The 18,239-nt window shown below is 31.3% G+C and overlaps 1 long non-coding RNA gene and 1 pseudogene across 1 annotated transcript; both read right to left on the bottom strand.

The window, feature by feature from the left end:
- Positions 1 to 5,363: 5,363 nt before the first annotated feature.
- On the bottom strand, positions 5,364 to 6,934 carry LOC126264210 (uncharacterized). Its single transcript, XR_007546969.1, has 2 exons — positions 6,332 to 6,934; positions 5,364 to 6,089 (listed from the first exon to the last, which is right to left on the bottom strand). It is a non-coding gene; the product is annotated as an uncharacterized LOC126264210 (long non-coding RNA).
- Positions 6,935 to 14,819: 7,885 nt separating this feature from the next.
- Positions 14,820 to 16,218, bottom strand: LOC126264837 (uncharacterized; annotated as a pseudogene).
- Positions 16,219 to 18,239: the final 2,021 nt, after the last annotated feature.

The following is an 18,239-nucleotide window of genomic DNA, read 5'->3' as shown; positions in this document are numbered from 1 at the left end:
GATTAATTCGGAAATGTATTCGATGTTTTAAGGCTAAGCCAACGAATACGGAATATTTGATGGGTAATCTGCCTGAATGCCGCGTTAATCAGTTCAATCCTTTCACAAACGTTGGTTTGGATTACGCAGGACCATTTTTGTTGAAAGATAGAATAACAAGAGGTGCAAAAATCATAAAGGCTTATGTTTGTGTCTTCGTTTGCATGGCTTCAAAGGCTCCGTTAACGCCGGGTCACTTTCTAATTGGCAAATGTTTAACTTCAATTCCTGAACCTGTCCTTTCCCACATTCCTGTCAACCGACTCAATAATTACCAACGACTGGATCAACTGAAACACCACTTTTGGCAACGTTGGCAAAAAGAGTACGTGTCCGAACTCCAAGCCAGGTTGAAATGGAAATAAGCGGGTCAACACATCCTCAAACCAGGACATCTTGTCATCATTAAGGACGATCAACTGCCCCCTCTACAGTGGCGTATGGGACGCATTCTTGAGTTACATCCTGGTGAAGATGGAGAAGTGCGTGTAGTGAGTGTAAAAAGCACAACCGGTGTGCTAAAACGAGCAATTTCGAAAGTGTGTGCGCTACCTTGTGACTTTTCTATTATGACTCCTATTCTGATTTCCAATGTATTAATTATATTCTATTTGTCTATTGAAAATTGTATTTTCAAGGCGGGCGGCATGTTAGAGCATTTGTCAACATTGGCAACGTCTAATGCGAAACCCCCTCCCCTTAGTTAGTTAGGGTGAATTAGCTTTAAGTTACTTACTTTTAAGTAAGCTCGAGAGCAACACACAACGTTCAGATGCTCCGAGCAAAATAAACAGAAAAATCACAAACTTGGCAGTTTTACTAGTCCAGCACATACAAAACATTGGTCTTTCGAGCAGAAACTATTACACATAAAAAACAGGTTCTTTCTCATTGAAAATGGTAATTAGAAGAAATACTTATGTACAGTGCTAGAAATGAAACCGATCGTACCAAACTGTTATTTTTAGGGAATAATTTTGGCTAAATTCATTACTTATACTTACAGGAATTCCCAACTAAACACGGAATAACGCTCCATAAAACAACACATTGATTTGTTTTCAGAATAAATTATGATTTTTGTTTATTGGAACAAGGAGGCCTCTCCGGGCACCGATGCAAAGATCATGGCCTAAGAGTAATTAACCACAAAGGTTTAGGAAAATAGAAGGGAAAACTAAAGAGGTACGTAACAATCGCTACATGGTAAAGAAAAGATGTCCCAAAGAGACGCAGAGGTCTAGACAGCCAAGAGACAAGGTCTCTTGTGTCTGTCGGATTCACAGGGTTGGATATCATGCAAGCATGCAATCTCCGGATTAGAGTGTTGAAAGATAGATCTCCGGAGATTGAGGGCATGCTATTTTCTCTGAGGCTATGAAATATGAAAAAATATGCAAGAAATCCGAAAAAAGTACAAGAAAAAATCACAATCTATCAAAAAGGCTGAGGACTAAAGCAGGTACTTTCATTTTATGGAAAGTTTTCCATAGTATGGGCATACGTTTCAACTCATCTAACATCTGACAATTAAGCATGTTTATAGTAATTATAATATTAGAATGGTGCTGTAGTTGTTTTTGCTTATATTTTAATCTGTAATTTATGACGGAAAAGGTGTTTCCTAAATAACTATATATATATATATATATCTGTATATTTTTCCACTGAATAATTGGAGGTTGAAAAAATTGGCAATGTGTTGAAACCATTTTATAACACCAAACTAGTATTAAAATATCGACATAAGTTAAACAAAGTAGTCTTATTTGTAAAGTTATGTTATATTTAAATATTTGGGAATCTCATTTATGGTCATCCACTGTAGGTTGAAATACAAGGATGAGATTGATTCGAAACAGTTCTACCATCAAAAATATTATAACAAATTGAAAAATCATCACGATATTCCTTTGCTCTGTCAATTTGCTGAGACCGTGGATTGAAACGAATTATAAGAAAAGATATAACTGAACCACAATTTGGTGTTATATTAATACAATGTAAGAATCAAATCAAATTTGCTTGAGAGAAGACAACTTTTTTCTAAATTACATACTTCTGACATATGCCATAAAGAAACATAATTTGACGTGTTATTTTATTTTTTGACAAACAATTCGTTGCTATTGAAACTTGAACGTTTGTAAAATGTCACTCAGTCACACACCCACTCGTTTTATTTTGTAATTACAAATTAATTAAAATTTTATTTATGTGTTTATACATCAGGCTAGTTATCTTGTTTTCAATTCTATTCCTCACCTTATAATAGTTGAAACTTCTCTTAGCAGCAATCTATTCAGCAGCAATAAATGTCAAAGAGGGATCTGCAACTGATTTGATTTCAGTGACTCTCAGGGCTAGTAATCTAAACCTTCAGACGGTAAGTTGCTATTTTTGTAACTGTTTAAATATTTCACCTTTTTAAATAAACAGTAAATTCACGTAGTTGATTCTTCCAGCTTGAATAAGTGAGCGACAGATTTCAACTATGCACTGAATTTTTCTCCTTCACCATTAGTTATCACCCTCAAACAACACTAATATACCAATCTTTCCATATTTGATAATTTTATGTCGCAAATTATTTAGATTTTTCATGTCTGGATGACAAGTTCAAATAATGTTATCACAATTTATAAACCAAATCATGAAATAGTAATTCACACTATTTCACAATTTTCTGGGAGCCTTGTATCCTATTAAGCAGTATTCTTCTAAAATATCTGTAATAAGGTATATCATAATTGAAATGAAAGTTTATGCTCTTATAGACATTCAAGAAGTGAGACACAATTTACTTGCTTTACCTGTATGCTCCATACTTGCTTCAAAAATATGTTAATATCGTGGTGGTAACTCTCCATATGCGTTGGGATGTAGATGGAGTTCTCAAGATACTTTATTTAAATTTGCAATCTGTAAAAAGAAATAATTTTTGAGGGTATTGCAAAAATTATCTTCAAAAATTGATTGAATAAATCATATTGTAGAAGAGAATGAAAAACACAGTGACCAAAGATTTTTTTGAAAGAAGGAAAATAACGGAGCGATTTTTAATTAGGGATGTCTCAATTTGATTATACGGCGTTGTAGTGCGTTGATTCAGTCAACCAAAGGGGCGGTATATATAACACGATATTTTGCACTAAATACTCTCTGTACTCTGTAATATTGTATAACTTTGGTTAACTTTTGATATATATACAAATCGGGATTTTTTTTACAGTTTCTAAGACATTTTGGTGTTTTGTTAATATATCTTATCTCCTAACTTTATTTAAGTGAACTTTAAATATAATTGGTAATATTTTGATACAGTAAAATTAAAGCCCACGGGAAATTTTCATGTGGCTTGATTTCCGAGAGTTTCATGATTAATTAACACTATTTGAAATCAGGGCTCTAAAATAGATATATTTCGTTATTAATGTAATTGTTACAATATTCCGCCTTGATTAACTGCAATAAATTATGTATCTAAGGGAATCCAAATTTAAAAAACAATAGAACTCTTGTTGTAACCTAGCAACTGTTATTTACAACTGTTCCCAAAACTTAATTTAAAATATTAACAATTTCAACATTCAAGAGATGCTGTGAAACTTGAGAACACTAGGTATCTCATCATTCAATTCATAACACATAATTTCTTAAAAGAGTCAAATTTGATGATTAACATCAATGGATTGAATTTAAATGGAAAATGTGTAGGGTTTAACATAATGGTTAAGGCTTGAGTAATACCATATGGAATAAATAATGAAATTATTTACTAACAATTTCTTAAAACAGGAGAATAAGTTTTTGAGAACTCTGGACCTGTACGTTTGTTTTGACAACTGACTGACAACTGATATTTCAGTTATTTCATTTTGCTCGTTGGTCGATTTTATATTGGCGATACCAAATATAGAAAGATGATATTCTAAATTGTCGAGAGTGTAACGGGTTACCGATGATAATTCAGTTGGTATAACCAAAGTCTTTTTGAAAGACTCGTTACAACAGGTTAAAGGGAGCGATTTAATTTTACACAAAATATTTATGAGGTTAGACTATACAATTCTTACTCCATAATTAATTTCAATATCACTAACCTTTGTTTTTGTTGAACAGATCTTCTTCAACTAAGGTGATGTATTACACTCAATACTCACACCTTTCACCAAACCGAAATATTAGATAATTTCTACTCACTGTTTTATTGTTCTTTAATTTCTAGTTCGGAATTAATTAAAACTCAATTTTAATTAACCTAACTATATTAACAAAATAAATATAAGAAAAACAAAAACAAATAAATATAAATAGAAAAAAATTGAATAATTTAAATTTACTTAAATTCTTGGCAAAAAGGTTGAACTTTGACAAACAGTAAGTAAAAACAACTAAAAGAACTTCGATCTCGACACTTGAAAAATTCGGGTAAAAATCTACCGAAATAAATGAATCCCAGAGTTTTATAAACTCGGATTCTAGGAAGGGGTGAAGTAGGTGGTGACTTAAGACCCTTAAGAATCTGAATGTCTCCAACAACGATCCTACTTCAACCAATCAGATGAACTAAACAAATGTTCCTTTTCTCAACATTGTTGCCAAATTAATTTAAGAGTTTTTCTATATGAAACCCTAATCTAAATAATAATAATGTACTTGGTCTAAAAAACCTTAATGCAATTCAAAATACAATACAATTCATTGTTTCAATAATATTACAATTCTGATGTTATTTGCATAAGGAAAAACCATTTTCACTCTTTTTTAAAAATTTCAATCTTTTTTAAAAATCAATTCATTAACTTAAATAAGACAAATAAAAGAACAAAGTTACAATTTTCTAAAATTTCCTGTTGGGGTAAATTATTACATTTTCCTTTAATTAATTTAATTTAATTACTGAATAAGTTCTACATAGAAATATCACTATTTAAACTTCGAACCCACTGTGCGACCACACCCTGACACTAGATAAGGGTTCGAAAAGAACACATGTGTTAAAAAAAATCAACGAACGTTTAGATTAAGATAAGTAATTTTTAAAATAAATTTTGTATTTTACGACTATTTTACGATTACCAAATGTAAGATTAATTTTAAGAAAACCCATAAAAATATGAAAAAATTCGTGAGAATCTAAACAAAGTGGTGGTCTAAAAATTCTCCCACGAAGTCATTTATTAACGGTTTTCTAGCTCTGTTACATTACTCCCCCTTTTAGAGAAAAGCAATTCTTTAAGTGACAACGTTAATGAATTGGTTTTATCAAAACAATAATCAAACTCGACATCTAAACCTAAACATCATTACATACATCTCAATACAATTCAAAACATTATAATTTCAATTACATGACCTAAGAACACATAACATTGACCAACAAAATATCATTCAAAATCTAGACAGCTAGGATTTATTTCGTTAGTTGATGGTCCTTGGTGAATCGTTCCTCTTAAGGTCCTGGTAGCTGATTCTGGTTGTTGCTCCTCATTATTGCTGATGTTTGTGCAATAATAATTATACAAAGAAATCCTTTCCTCTTCCAATGCTCTGGTTATCATTTTTCTGTAGACTCGTTCAGTCGTTGACCCGGTACTTGGCCCCTGGTGATTGGTTCCTGGACATCCGCTTCTTCGTCCTTCGTTTCTCATCCTTAATCATAGGCTCCTTGGTCCTTGATCGTTCGTCCTCAACGATACTCTTGGATAAGTAGTTGGTAACCACTTATACTGCAGGCTTCAAATTACAAAATGTGGTGTAGCAGCAACCACAAGTCGTAAACAACTTCTTGGAAATAAAGAAATCTAAATATTCCTTTTCTTCTGTCTGCCTGGGACCCTCATGAAATAACTGTCCAGAGAAATTTCTTCTTTTTCCTCTCGTGGTATCAAGATTTGTAAACTTCGTTTATCGTATTCATCGTGTTGTTGTGTCTAATTGGAAGTCCTCTTGAAAAATCCTTGAGATCCTGGATCATTGATGTTGATAGATCCGTCATCTCGACACTGATGATTTTTTCAACATTTAAGAAAAACTTGGCAAAATAACTAAAACAGATAATAGTTAATATTGTTCTACGAACACATATTTTAAAATCCTTGGAGTTTATTATCGAATTTTTACAAATTCTTCTTTCAATTCATTTCTTCTTTCAATTGCACATGTACATTTTTTACATTGTTATGATCTTGTAAGCGTTTCCGTATTCCACATTTCAATCCACTTTGATTGAAAAATACCCATGACTCACTTCCTCTTTGAAGTAGTCCGGAATACATATTTACTATACCTCGTCTCATTTCGACTCTAACTTCAGCAATTTCTCCAAAACATCATATCTTTCCACATATTTCCACATATTTCGTAAATCCGGTGCTCTGCGTAGGCTGCTATTCGACTTCCTTTAAGTCCTTTTCATTATACCTCAACCCAACTTACTAATGGGTACCTGTAAACTCTACAACTTTTCCTGCTACTTTGTCTACTTTCATTTCATCAATTCATGAGTAACCACTTTTACTCTCACACTTGCACCACATGTGTACATCTACACATACAACTACACCTACGCTAAAAAACTCAGTTGTGCCACGTGATGGATCACCGTAGTACGACGACTACACAAATACAAAGAGTTGCATATCAACCTCTCACCAAAACATCAATTCCGTATTGTGACTGCCAGGACACGTCACCCACTGCAAAACAAAGAAGTCACATTTTCTGCTCATTCAGACTATGTCTTCACGGATAATCCAACAACTGCAGGTACATCTGGAAACCCCTGGATCCACCAAGATGGGGTCACTCCGCGCGCGCGAAGCATTTACTTTTCTACAAAATTTCTAGTCTTCCACTCAAGACCTAGACCACTTAATACCTCTCCTTACCTATAAAAGGAGGAACCAACTAACAAACGAACAAGTTACCCGAAAGTGTCAAGTTTTTATTGAAATATGTGATATATGACTGAGGTATTGTAAAATCTTGAAGAAATCTAACAACAGAGAATCTATTATTTCTATTTGTTTTCACTGAACTCGAAAACACAATAGAGCTAATAAGAGGAAGTCTTACTAGAAAAAATTGAGTGGTAATAAATCATAGTATTAAGGAATTTGCGCATAATTACGTTAATACTAAACATTAAAACCTTGAAATTTGCAAAAATAAACTACATCTTCAGATAATCTCACCACATTCGGGTGCTTGGAGCTAAAACCAAACGTACAGGAATCAAGATTGATCAGATCTTTACCAACATGAGAATATAGAAGAAAATTACTAATGCAAAACCTGTTGTTGTTAGATTCTTTTGGGCTATTGTAAATCCATTTTATTTAACTGAGCGACACTTCAGAAGACCATCTAATGTGAAAAGATTTTGACTTGTCTTATCACCGCCAAGCAATGAGGGCACGCCATTACCTGAACAGATCGTCTTCCGGTAATCCACAATGAACTGTGATTCATCGGCGTAACCGGAACGTAAACCTGCAGATTGTTTTATGTACTTTGTAAACCAAATACAACCTATAACCCTTCGTTTCGACTCATCATTTTTCTTTCAACAACTCAAAATTCTTAAAGACACTTATTTTCACTTTTTTTACTAAAAATTTCATTTTCCTTTATGTTTAAGTTTACTTTCTCGTCTATTTTTCTTTAAGAAATAACAATTTTTCGATGTATGAGTTGTACTGTTGCACATTTTACAATTACTAAAACGACAATTAAGTCTATAATGACCTTTTTGACCACACGTATAACAAAATTGATTCTTTAACTTGCTTTTAATTTTTCGATCATTACTCGCCTTTACTTTTAAAATATGAACTTTACCATTATCTCGAACTCTATCATCTCTTTCACAATTTTCTGTCATTAGACTAGTTTTTTCAAATAAATTTTTATCAAATTCTTTTTTCTCTGGGGTCAGCTTTAATCTAAGAAAAATGTCTTCTTTTTCTGACGCTATACGGAAAGCTTCGTCTAAATTCAAAAATATGCCCTCCGCCCGAACCAAATTTGATAGCCTAGTATCTAAACCATCAACAAATTGCTGAGCGACCAACATATTCACAAATCTCGACAACTCGAATGGATCTGATTCTGTGACCATCTTTTCTGCAATTATTTTAAGTCTACACATAAAAGATCCTAATGATTCATTTGTTTTTCTTTTACATTTTGTTAGTTCATTTTTAGCCTCATAAAAATTAACTTTTTTATCAAAAACACTAGCTAACCAATTTTTCATATCTTTAAAAGTCTGAGGTCTACGAGAAGTTTCAATAGTAAAATAAAACTCTCTAGCTAAACCTTTCAATTTGAATTCAATAGCTGAGACCATTTGTTTTTCCGACCAATTATTGTCTTTACTAATTAATTCAACACTCTTGACGAAAACCCTGTAATCACTCTCACCATCAAAATCATCTATGAATGTAAGATTACTGTTCATAGCTAACCTTGACAAGGAATAACACAGTGCTTCCATCAAAGTATTACTGTTGGTATTACGTTTTGATGCTAACTGTTCTCTAGATGTTAAACTCAAACAAGTTTCATCAAAATTATTAACTGAATATTTATTAAAACTTGACTCGTCACGACTCATTTCCACAAACAATTATAAGATATTTTTTATATTACTTAATAGACTTGTATTTAGTTCACAGCGTTTTTGACCTTTTGCCCAAAAACAGTACAAATGGAAAATCAGTACTCTTTGCTCCCGGAATTGATAACTGAGTATACTACTAGAAATTGCTACGAAACCTTACAAATCAATGTACATGCAAATACTTTCTTCCTTTTACATACAAAAAAAAACTACGGAAGACAAACTACTAATCAATAAAAATTAAACTATTTCTCTGAAAGAAAAATCTCAATTAATAAATCTGAAATAAATTCAGCGTTAATAATTCCAAATGGTTATGCGAACTTATAATCTTCCACTTGTATTATTGTCATAAGGAAATTTTGTTAAATTCTTACTTAATTAAATATTTTTTTTTTTTTTATGAAATACAATCATTATTATTCTTGAAATGTAAAACTACCTCTTTTTCTTTAACCAACCCCTCATAAATCTCAGTGACACTCACTCAAAAGCTTTACTACCTGCTTTTATTTATAGCTTACAGTCAACCACATTTGTCAAATTATAAGTTCCGTAAGACCATCACACTAAATTATTAGAAATATTGTTTCAATATTAAAGAAATAGGATTTTTACTTATATATAAACAATTATCAACAAAATTTGTACCATTTAAATGAACAATACTATCCAACCAAATATTAAAACAACTTCTAACAATTTATAACGACAAATGACGTGATTTTGTCAATGCCGGAGATTTCACCGATTTCCTGTGTCTTTTCTGTGTTGTTAAAATTTTATTTACTTATTCAATATTTTCCAATTACAATAAATTGAAACTAATCATTTTATTCTCAAATTTGACCTAAACTTCGATTTATTTTACAAAACCAATTTCACAAATATTAGCAATTAAAACAACAACAGACAGGTAAATGATACTAAAAATCAGAATAAAAATATGTATAGTCAACCACAGATCTTGTTTACTCTTGAACTTCTTAACAAATAAATTTTAATTTTCTTCTATCTTCAAATCTTTAAATTAAAACAGTCGACTCCAAAATTATGTGAACATTTTACACAAACTTTATACCATCAAATTTTATGTAACTATAATTAACATCAAATTATGTATTAAATTTACAATTGTACAAGCATAACATCAAACTATGTCTCAATTTTTATTTTTAGGGGAAACATCTGACACCAAATTATGTGTCAATTTTTATTTTTTACTTTTTTTTTACCATTAGGAGGCACACCTGACACCAATTTATGTGTCAATTTTTAGGAGACACACCTGACACCAATTTATGTGTCAATTTTTAGGAGACACACCTGACACCAATTTATGTGTCAATTTTTAGGAGACACACCTGACACCAATTTATGTAACGGGTTACCGATGATAATTCAGTTGGTATAACCAAAGTCTTTTTGAAAGACTCGTTACAACAGGTTAAAGGGAGCGATTTAATTTTACACAAAATATTTATGAGGTTAGACTATACAATTCTTACTCCATAATTAATTTCAATATCACTAACCTTTGTTTTTGTTGAACAGATCTTCTTCAACTAAGGTGATGTATTACACTCAATACTCACACCTTTCACCAAACCGAAATATTAGATAATTTCTACTCACTGTTTTATTGTTCTTTAATTTCTAGTTCGGAATTAATTAAAACTCAATTTTAATTAACCTAACTATATTAACAAAATAAATATAAGAAAAACAAAAACAAATAAATATAAATAGAAAAAAATTGAATAATTTAAATTTACTTATATTCTTGGCAAAAAGGTTGAACTTTGACAAACAGTAAGTAAAAACAACTAAAAGAACTTCGATCTCGACACTTGAAAAATTCGGGTAAAAATCTACCGAAATAAATGAATCCCAGAGTTTTATAAACTCGGATTCTAGGAAGGGGTGAAGTAGGTGGTGACTTAAGACCCTTAAGAATCTGAATGTCTCCAACAACGATCCTACTTCAACCAATCAGATGAACTAAACAAATGTTCCTTTTCTCAACATTGTTGCCAAATTAATTTAAGAGTTTTTCTATATGAAACCCTAATCTAAATAATAATAATGTACTTGGTCTAAAAAACCTTAATGCAATTCAAAATACAATACAATTCATTGTTTCAATAATATTACAATTCTGATGTTATTTGCATAAGGAAAAACCATTGTACTTACAAACATTTTCAATCTTTTTTAAAAATCAATTCATTAACTTAAATAAGACAAAATAAAAGAACAAAGTTACAATTTTCTAAAATTTCCTGTTGGGGTAAATTATTACATTTTCCTTTAATTAATTTAATTTAATTACTGAATAAGTTCTACATAGAAATATCACTATTTAAACTTCGAACCCACTGTGCGACCACACCCTGACACTAGATAAGGGTTCGAAAAGAACACATGTGTTAAAAAAAAACAACGAACGTTTAGATTAAGATAAGTAATTTTTAAAATAAATTTTGTATTTTACGACTATTTTACGATTACCAAATGTAAGATTAATTTTAAGAAAACCCATAAAAATATGAAAAAATTCGTGAGAATCTAAACAAAGTGGTGGTCTAAAAATTCTCCCACGAAGTCATTTATTAACGGTTTTCTAGCTCTGTTACAAGAGATTCTGAACACAGGATTCTATAATAATAATGACGGAGCTATCCTCCTGTGACAGTTAACAGTGTAACATTCTTCTGAAACAATTTAATTTACAATGCGAAAAAACATCTTATTATTGAAAATAAAGCTTACGCTATAACAGAGTCAGGAATTGAGACACAATTTTCTTAGAAAAGCATTTATTTGGAATACCGATCAGACATGTGTTAGATGATGATATTCTTCCAGGTAAATAGAAAGGAAGAATGTATGAATATTGAATGTGTTTCTTTTGTTTGATAAACAAACTGCCTTCGTTGCTATTGAATCCAGATTATGTACAAAACTATTTTTTGGTAAATTTACCTTCTAAACTTGTTCATTAAGTTATTGCGAAGAGCACAAAAAACTTGAGCAACTTTTATTTATCTTCTAAAGGGTTCTTATCCCATCAAATAACATTAGCAAAGTTCAATTTATATTGTGCATCACAATCTTCAAATTTTGATTCACCACCACGATGTGAACTTTATTTTAAAGCAAATATGGTGGAAGTAGGTAAAGTAAATTGTGTTTCACCTCTTGAATGCTTATAAAGATTTTTTAAAATTTAAATTTTAAATACTACTTAATAGGATCCCAGGTTCCTATAATCGCGATTATAAATCAGCAACTAAGGCCAAGTTGTCCAATTTGTCAGCTCTCAAGAAAACGTGGAGACACTTAAAATATATATGCACAAACGTAGATGAAAATTTCAACAAAATTACAAATGATAGAGCTATTAATTATAAATTTCATCTGAACAAAGATTGCAAATCAGCAAATTGTAAAGTAGAAATCACTTTTTCATGATTTTGTTAATAAAATGTGTTGACATTATTTGAAGTTGTCATCTAGAGATGAGGAATCTAATTAAATTTTGACATAAAATTAGCAAATTTGGAAAGATTGGTATCTTTGTGTTATTTGAGGGTAATAATCCAACCAAACGTGACAGAAAAAATTCAGTACTTAGTTGAAATTTGCCGCTCACTAATTCTTGCTTAAAGAATCAACTACGTGAATTATCTTTTGATTTAAAAAGGTGAAATATTTAAACATTTACAACAATAGCAACCTACTGTCTGAAGGTTTCGATTACGAGTCACTGAAATCAAATCAGTTGCAGATCTCTCGTCGACATTTATTTTGAATCAAAGAAATACTGTCTGTGATTCTGCAGATAATTAACATGTGAATAGAAATTGTTTTTGTTAACATTGTTAACTTTATACTTAAATGCCGATATATATTTTGTTGCTAAGAGAGGTGAGGGATGTCGTCTTTCAAGTAAATTTTATTTGATCTTGCATTGTATTAATATTACATCAAGTTGTGGTTCAGTTATATTTTTTGGTATAATTCTATTCGTTTGAATCCACAGTGTCAACAAATTGACAGAGCTAAGAAATATCGAGATGAGATGAGTTGTACTAAATGGTAGAACTGTTCCGAATCAAATTCATCCTTATATTTCAACCCACACTAAATGACTATAAATGTGATTCCCAAATATTTATATATAATATAATTTTCCAAATAAAACTATTTTGTGTACCTTTAGTTATGTGGTTAATTTAATATAAGTTTGGTTGTTAATAAATGGTTTCGACCTATTGTCGATTTTTTTGACCTTCAACTATTCAGTGGAGGTACTTAAAAGTTATATGCAACATATTTTTTTAGGAAACACATTTAGTGATTACAGTAAAGATTAAAATTTAAGGAAAAATTACTTCGGCACTAATCTAAAATTATAATTGCTATAAACAAGCTTCATTCTCAGATGATAGATGAGTTGAAACCTAGATCCACACTATGGAAACATTTCCATAAATTGAAAGTACTTGCTATATACAGAGATAGATATGTGGAACTCCAATGGAAACATTCCAGTCCTCAGCCTTTTTGGTAGAACTTTTGAATACGGTTTCTTGGTAATGATGTTTTCTTCTTTATTGTGATTTTTTCTTGTACTATTTTCGGATTTCTTAGATTTTTATTCATATTTCATAGCCTCAGAGAAAATATTTGCCGATGTCGTCAGGTTTTGTCGTGGCTCATTTCATCTTCATTTATATAATGGTAATCAGCCTTTCCATGTGAACGTAACTCCTCGTGCCCAACGAATCGTCGAAATACTTTAAAAAAGATATATAAAATTAATATTAAAGATTAATTTTATTATATATACCAATTTTATTTGTTTTTCATTTAATTTAAATAATTTAATTGTGTGTTTTAACATAAAATATGTTATTAATTATAAAAATCTTGAATACAGATGAAAATTATACTTACATTTAAATCCAATTCTTGGGCCACTAGAATCTTTACACCATTTGCCTTTTGCATCGTACTTTAAGATTTCAATCTTAATTTATTCTGAAAACAAATTAATTAAAGTACTTATTCTTTGTTTAGTTGGGATTCCTGTAAGTAAATTAATGAATTTAGACAAAAATATTCCCTAAAAATAACAGTTTGATACGATCTGTTTCATTTCTAGTATTACTATACACAAGTATTTCTTCCGATTATCATTTCCAATGAGGCAGGGACTCATTAATAAAAGCGAGAATATTTAACTAATAATTTTGAATTGAAGCGTAGAAGCAACTTCAGAGAGATGTGGTTCGTATGAAATAAAAGTTTGAACTGATTAAAGTTTGTTGGTAAACAAGTAAAGAAAACTTTTTGGTCTACCAGATTTAATGAACAAAATTGAAATTAGTTTATGACAACGAAATTCAAATATCTACAAATGAATAACGAATTAATAAATAAAACATTGAAATTTGATTATGGGAATGGAATTCAAATGTCTACAAATGAATAACGAATAGTTTTTTATAAGCTCTTTAGAGAACAACTTAGGAAACTTAGTTTTTAATTTTTTTACATGTAGATAAAGTAGGAACATATTGTATAAAATTTCATAAGACACAATCAACCAATGATAATTGATAGTTTAAAGTGTAAACCTCAGTACTCATGCAAACACTATACTTACTCATCATTGGTCCAATTCACTCGAGGCAAGTTATGTTAGAATATCTAGACATCGTGTATAACGGTTGTGATGACAACGGAGAATAAAAACAACAGAAGAGCCTAGTTATAGAAACAGAGTTAAGTTGTAAGAGCAGAGTTAGTTGTATACAGCCCACCAATGTTGTAAGATAGTCAATAAGCGTTTTACTGAGTACCTTGCATTATCATTCCACGTCGCCTTGTAAGCAGGCATGTTCTAACTATTAACTTTTGTATTTTGACCTTAATGGAAACAAATACTTCCAGTGCTTCCGTGTCCTTTCGGTGAGCACAGGGGTGCGTCGTCAGGATTTCGAGAACACCTCCATAGGCGTATCCCACTTTGTGGAAGACTTCTGCGTTTTGGAGGTGTGGGGTGGCTGGTCGGGAGGAAGGCTTGGTGTTAGGGTTAGAAGTAGGAGTATATATGTATATATACATAGAGCATACACCACCTTCAAACGTTCGCACAAATTTTGTACTGCTGAGTTGATATCACTATCTGAAACATATGTTTCCGCTATGTTAGGACCATAGTTAGAATCTCCTGAAAATTTGATCCTTTTTTTTACAGATTCCCTATCATAAGGATTTTTGAGCTTCCGCTCTTTTTCATTACCCTGAGCACTTATAAATTTTTTTAGATTTTTACCCGGACTTTCATTAAAATATGATTTCCAAGGTTTTGTATGCCAATCTGAACCATAATTGTAAGAGAGGACGCTTAAATGAGCTCGTATTTGAAATGAATTTCTTTGAATCAAGTTCAATCTTTTTCCCATATTGAAACGAGCCATTATATTCATAAAAATTTCTGCTTTATTGTTGGTTTCTTTATCAAGAAGAAAATCAGCCTTCATTAATAATTGCTCAATAGCACCAAAAAGATGGTGATGCAGGCCAGAAGATATAAGTTGAGTTGTTCGATCATTAGAAACGTCTCCAGTATTGGTGAACAAATACTGTTTGCAAGCACTGTGATTACCATAAACGTGATATATTGAATTTCTAATATCGGCTCTTAGATTTTCTGGATCCTGCGTATTTGCGTAAATTGCAGATTGAACTGATTTATTTAGTTCATTAATAGTATCGCTTTTTAACATCTTTCTGGCATCAACAGGGACCCCTTGAGTATCTTTTTTAATTTTGTAAAGGTTTTTACTGAAATTTTTTAATACATGGTTCATGCATTCAATTTTAACAACCTAAAAAGTATTGTGTAAATATTTGTAAAACTTATCTATTATTTTATATTACAAGTTTACCTCGTGTCCATATGGTACCTTTTCTTTAATATTTTTAAAAACTGAGGAATCACCATCTGCAATAAATTTTAAGTATTTCAACCCATGCATTTCTATGCTGTTATTAAATCCCTCTACTATTATATCCTGTTTCATTGAAGATGATGAACCGGACCAATTTTTAAAACAAATATGTGTTTTAGCAGCTTCATTATTGTTTTCGGCTCTAGCGCAAATACAACAATATTTATTCCTTACACCTACGAATAATACTTTTCCTGTTGTTTTCCCTATTATAACAGCCTACAAATTATAACATAAAATGTTATTTGTTACATATCCGAATATATTATAAACTTACAGCTCCAGAATTTGCATTATACGTATGTCCATAGCTTCGTTTAGACCATCCTCAATCTAAATATCCATCAGTTATATATGGAATGCCATGTGAATCTACATGTCCTTCCTTAATTGCAGCTTCACGTTCTAATTTTCCAGCTTCTTCCAAAGCAAGCCATAATGATTCTTTCCATACCTATAATATTTCATGTATAAAAACAATAAAAATTTCAGTTATGGTACTATAACACACCTGATCCAATTCATTTTGAATTTTATAATACAAATTTTTAGATAAACATGGAATATCCATTACTTTCAATAATTCCATTAAATGTGCGTAGGTGCTTCCTACTGAAAATGTTCCCCATTCAGCTGCTCTATTAATTTTGGACCTTGTTTTCGGATTTTCTGTTGAAACTGATACTTCTTTGTCACAAATGTTGAATTTTAAAATAAATGTGCTTCTTAACCCACATCGCACTTCTTTTAGATAAACTAATTGTCCACCAGTGCACCTCTTGTTGTGTTGTACTTGAATTTTAGTTGTTATATTTAGGAAGTATCTGATATCTACAATTCGATAACCTGTCAATGAATTGATTTCAGGAACAACTTCTATATCCAAAGGAAAATTTTCAATTCTAAAATAATACTAATTAAGTCGTCGCCGTCAGATATGGTTTCCAAAAAAGATGAATTTTGCCAATTTGAATAAAAACGTACCGTTCATATTCTTCATTTATTTCTGAAAACGTTTTTCTTTCACTTTTGCATGGGGTTAAATTAGACTTAGTTCTAACAGAACGTAACGGGGTTGTTGTACCACATGGACTAAGAGCTTCTTCGTTTGGACGTGAATTGAAAATATTATCTAGTATCTCATTTAAAATATATCGGGAACATTGGGTAGATTCTTTATAATTCTCAACTCGTTCTAAAAGTTTATCCACAATATATGATCCTATTTTCTCTACTTCCCTTTTTCTTTGTACATTTACTTGAACTTTTGATTTTTTTCCACGTCTCTTAGTCCAAGAAGCAAATCTACGCGTTTTCGGCATTTTCTAGAATTAATATTGCTTTTATTTTATTATTGTATACTATTATATATAAATACATTATAATATACAATGGTTCATGCTTCTTTGATTTTAAATTTCATAAATATGTGTCACTTGATATTCCAATTTTATAAAGTTAATTTAATTACATAAACTCGAAATCATTCACGAATAGAACGTCCTCCATTGTTTTTACCGATGTGTCACCATGGTGAAATGTTTTAACGAGAATGTCACCACGTTGCTTTGCAACAATGCTTTGATTTTTCTTGGCAACCGAAATGCTTATTTCGTCAATTGGTTCCAAATTTATCGAGAACATCTTCTGATTCACCATATGCTGAGTCGCTCCAGAATCTAAAACAAATTTTATTTCCGCGTAATTACCGCTATTCTGCTGCAATTGAGCGTTAAATGCCTTCGATTCTGTCAAATTCTCTTTGGTACCATCTTCAGCAATTGCATACATCGATGAACCGCTTGCTCTGTTTGCGCTTTCTCTATTTGACCTCTCTTTTTTGTTTTTATTGCGAAAACATTGAGCCTATTTGTGTCCATGTTTTTTACACAAATGACATATAATTGTCTTATTCCCAGCAAACATTGCTCCAGGCTCAATTGATTTACTTGAACCATTTACACCAGTCCGCTTATTGTACTCATCCATTAACCGAGTTTTAACAAATTCTACAGTTAACTTTGATTGATCCATCGTTTCCGATGGTGTCACTAGGTTATCATAACCTCTTGGCATAGTAATCAACAAATGTACAACCACATCAAGCTCTTCCATTTTAGCTCCCGTTGACTTTAACTCTCGAATTCTCTTATCAAATTGCAAAAGGTAACTTATCATATCATCCGACTCATTATATTTCATTGTCAGCAATTGTTTTCGTAATAAAACTTGCGACGCCACACTTTTCCTTTCGAAAATCGTGCATAATGTGTCGAACATGTCCTTTGCCCGAGATTTTTCGCGAACATACTCAAGTTGGCTATCATGAACTGACTGTACTAATATCGAAACACATTTTCTTTCATTCAACTTAATCGTAGGATGTTTTGTCACATCTTTTTCCGCTGTAAGAATGACCTCCAACGATTCCTCGATGAATCTTCTCAACTCCATTTCATCAAGCAAAATTCCCACACGATATTTCCAATTGCTAAAATTCGTGCCATCGAATTGTTGAATTTTTAGAATGTTATTTACAGTAACGT

The sequence above is a fragment of the Aethina tumida genome, chromosome 1 (genome assembly GCF_024364675.1).
Source record: "Aethina tumida isolate Nest 87 chromosome 1, icAetTumi1.1, whole genome shotgun sequence".
Lineage (NCBI taxonomy): Eukaryota > Metazoa > Arthropoda > Insecta > Coleoptera > Nitidulidae > Aethina > Aethina tumida.
This window is presented reverse-complemented; position numbering and strand designations above follow the sequence as displayed.